This window comes from Paramisgurnus dabryanus, chromosome 19 (assembly GCF_030506205.2).
Source record: "Paramisgurnus dabryanus chromosome 19, PD_genome_1.1, whole genome shotgun sequence".
Lineage (NCBI taxonomy): Eukaryota > Metazoa > Chordata > Actinopteri > Cypriniformes > Cobitidae > Paramisgurnus > Paramisgurnus dabryanus.
In genome coordinates, this window is record NC_133355.1 from 25,376,103 (window position 1) to 25,380,293 (window position 4,191).

Sequence of the window (4,191 nt, forward strand, 5' to 3'; positions counted from 1 at the left end):
AAATGTTTATTGGCCCCTACACTGTTAACGATTTCCCTGTATTTTTACAGTACGGTACTGGCAGCACGGTTGCCAGTAAGTTACTGTATTTTGGTTTTACAGTACTGTACTGTAATACCATTTTACAGTACACAAACTAGTACTGTATACTTACAAAGCAGTACTGTACTGTAATTTTACAATATTTTATTACAGTAGTCTATTTTTACAGTAATTTACTGTAATGTCTATATTGACCCATAAATACTATTTATTACTTATTGCAGTTAATACAATAATATTATATAAAATAGCTAGAGATTTAGGTTTAAATCTATAGTTATTAATATGGTAAAAATGCTAAATTAAAACATAATGAATTAAAAGGCAATCCAAGCAATGTATGTATCAAAATTTTATTTAAAAAAACATTTAATTGAAACAAACATATTTAAAACAAGATTTTAAGTAAGGGATAATGTAGAGGCAGCCGGTAGTTATTGGGAAATAAGCCCCGACAGTGTGATCAGGACCCGACGCGTAGCGGAGGGTCTTGTATCACACTGAAGGGGCTTATTTCCCAATAACTACCGGCTGCCTCTACATTATCCCGCTTATTACACGGCTACTTGCCACATAAGAAAAAAAACTGGACATGAATATGAATTTGAAACATTTTATTGGCATATTTGTTTTAAATTAACATTTTTATCCTTCCGCGAAACTTTGCACAGATGCATAAAATGATCGTAATACCTTATTAAGATCCTCTGCTTCATACTTGTCTCCATTTTTTCTCTTTTAGCCAGTCTTTGAGAAGTTTTAATGCCCATTCTGTATTTTTTTGTGTGTTGGCTTTGTAGCTGTCATGCTCTATTTTGTCAAGTTCAGTCTCAGTAAGCTCTTTGTGTCTTGTCGTGGTTGTCGAGTGTTTGTCACAAGATGGTGCCAAACAGACAGTAATCTTTATTGATCTTTATTGGCGCGGAGCGATTTTACTCGTGAAAGTAGTCCGGCTATGCGTTATTATTTTGGAGCGGTTATTATTTGAAAAGAACGAACCTGCAAATGTCTCAACTGACCAATCAGAATCAAGCATTCCAGAGAGCCGTGTAATAAACAATAATAAACATATAATCAAGTAACATAAAATAAAATCAACAAGTATAAACAAGTTTGGAGACCCCTGCTGTAACATATTTAACTCTGGCAAATAGAACACTGGTCCATAGTTTGAAGTTTTCAGTTTAAAGTCCATCATCGACTAAAAGGTAACATTTCACTGTGGTAAAAAGAACACTGGCCCATAGTTTTAAATATTCTACTTAAATTTCATTTAACACTAAAAATAAATGCATTAAACTGTGGCAGACAGACCACAGTGGCCTTTACTTTGAAGTCGTCCATTCGAACTCAATCAGGGACTGCATGAAGCTGTTCACATGGGGGTTAATGGCCACAGCTTTTCTCTGCACCAAGTTCCTTGTCTTTTTGCTTGCTCCTTGTCTGGATGTGCACTTTTTCCCATCTTTGGAATTAATTCTATCCAGAAACCTGTTAGAAATATCATAAACATTAAGTCAACAAATATAAGATAGAAAAAGATTCTTAAAAAACTAAACTCAGCCTTGAATTTACTCCTATTCTGAAACCTTTTGCTCTTATTCTACTGTTCCACACCTAATTTCACTAAAATACAGAAGATTCACTTACCGCTGAACAAACTCTTTCATCAATGGACAGCATCCACCTGGATCCTGTCATGATTGAATGTCCTGAACAGAAAGTACAATTGTTACTGATTTGGACACAACTTTTTATTCTGAAAACAAAATCTTTTGTCAATAAAGTCCAGGGACACCTCTGCTAAATAAATACAATTATTAAATTAAATTTCTTATAACCAAAGTCTGAATATTTCTGTTTGTATATTTCTACATGGCAAACTAAGACAATTGTGTACATGTTGTGTATGGTCGTGTTACAGTGTTGTGTGTGAATGAGTGAATGAGTGTATACATGGGTATTTAAAGAAACTGTAGTGGTAAAGTGCAAACTTACCGAACATAATGTGCTTGGTGTGTGTCTGGTATCACCCGTTGTGCCTCCACATCTGCCTTAACTCCTGAAAAGTGCAATGACACTCATGTAAACTACAAATAAAAAGTCAGCCACATTCCTGTGTAATTTTGCATGTGACGTGAAAGCATTTAATATTGCAGGCGAAAAAATACATGACTTGTAACTGTACATCATGTACTTGCCTGGTGCCTTTAAAGATGATCCATCTTACCCAATCCAGTTTACAAGCAATGGTAAGACTGTAAAAAAGACAAATGTTACAAAATCTGTTAGCCATAGAAATAAATAGACATTGTGAAGGAAATGGTAAAAGAAAATTTAGTAACACTTTACTATAAGAGTTTATTCCTTAACATTTGGTAATGCCTTAGCTAATATGAACTAACAATGAACAATATATTTTACAACATTAATAATATTTGATAATGTTCATTGTGCAGAGACAAAGTGATTGATTTAAAAATGTATTAAGTGTTTAAATCTAATATCATGCTATGCTAACAAATAAAACATTACTGTAAGTGTTTAGTCAGTTGTAAAACAAATATATATATATATATATATATATATATATATATATATATATATATATATATATATATATATATATATATATATATATATATATTAGTTGTTATATTATATATTATATCTAAATATCTAAATAAGTCTTTTTTTAATTATAACATCTTGTCTACAGAAAATCTCTGAAAATGTCTCGTTTAGTGCAGAAAATAGCGATTTATAGTGACAAGGTAAAAAGACTATCCCTTTAATGTTTTACCCGGACCGGCTGCGGTGTAACGCGCTATTTCACGCAAAGTTTTTTAACAAGTTAGTAGCTAGCTGCTCACTTTAAAGATAAACATGATCGCCTAAATCTGAGCAATCCTGGTGATGCCAGTTTCCTACACGATGTTATAATGGACTATTTTACATCCAGAGATGAAGGATCAGATGACAGAGACGAGAAGACAAAGGTACGTAAATGCGGAGCCCATTCTCTTTTCGTGCATTGATTTGATGTGTTTTGGAAACTTATATATACTGCATGTAATGCATCTGAAGTGGTGGAAACAATATGCCATAAAAATGTATTGGACAACTTACTGGGAGTGTAAAACGCTTAAGAGAAGATATTCTCTGCTTTTGCGGATATACCGTAATATAATAACAACAACAATACGCGCGGCAATCCCTTTCGTTCATCTGATATTAAGATGAGCCCAGGTCTGAATGATATTTGGTCGAAGTTAAAGCTGCGATGAGTTCGATGCATGTATCCAGTTAAATATGAGGTTTCTTGTTTTCACTTCTGTGGAGGAGTTCGGTATGCTGTGTACGGCGTGTCAAGTCCTGTCTGTTTACAACCACAGCCTTACCAAACAGTCGAACTTAATACTTTTCTCTGACGCTAACTGAACGGATGAAACGCCGAGATAAACGACCGTTATGCTGGGACCGCAAGACCGCGCTGGCGGGTTGTCTTTGTCCATTTCGTTAAAAATAGTTTCATTGTCACCACACTTTCATCACAATATAAACTCACCAAAACCCTCATAATTTAGTTAAAACAACCCTATATTCATTAAAAAAGGTGTAAAGCGAGTTAAAGCAGCGGTAGACATCTGTGTGTAACGTTAGCTTACTTTCTGAGGGAGATTGAAACTTTGTTGGCGACCGTTTTTTTCTCTCATTGCACGTTTAAAACAATATTGTGACAAACTATTGACAACATTCTTAAACTAAAAATTAAGTTTTCATGACACAGAAATATTTCAAACTTACCGAACTGCCAGAAATCAATCGTCCTCCTTCAGCTGCAGCCAGGAGTTGTGCTCTCCCTCCCTCTGTGTGAGTTGACTATGGCGCACTTTCTCTGATTATTGCAAGTACACCTGGCACATTACAGCAATGGCTACAGCAAGGTTACATCAAGACCAAAATATACTGTAAAATTTTCCCGCTCAAACAAATTTACCCAGAATGCATTATGAACTGCAGTACTGTACTGTAATGTATTGTAATAAACCCTCTTGAAGTATCAAACGCAGCAAGCAATTGTCTTAAAGTATCTTTATTTCACACAGTATATTTTTAAAATGTAGACACGGGCATAGCACAGGTACG

At 34.5% G+C, this 4,191-nt stretch overlaps 1 long non-coding RNA gene across 2 annotated transcripts; it reads right to left on the reverse strand.

The window, feature by feature from the left end:
* Positions 1-1,123: 1,123 nt before the first annotated feature.
* Positions 1,124-3,914, reverse strand: LOC135783998 (uncharacterized). 2 transcript variants are annotated; one of them, XR_012335496.1, is made up of 5 exons: positions 3,850-3,914; positions 2,244-2,300; positions 2,041-2,104; positions 1,693-1,754; positions 1,124-1,533 (listed from the first exon to the last, which is right to left on the reverse strand). It is a non-coding gene; the product is annotated as an uncharacterized lncRNA (long non-coding RNA). The 2 variants fall into 2 exon arrangements; XR_010545964.2 differs by lacking the exon at positions 3,850-3,914 and having other exon boundaries at positions 2,244-2,528.
* Positions 3,915-4,191: the final 277 nt, after the last annotated feature.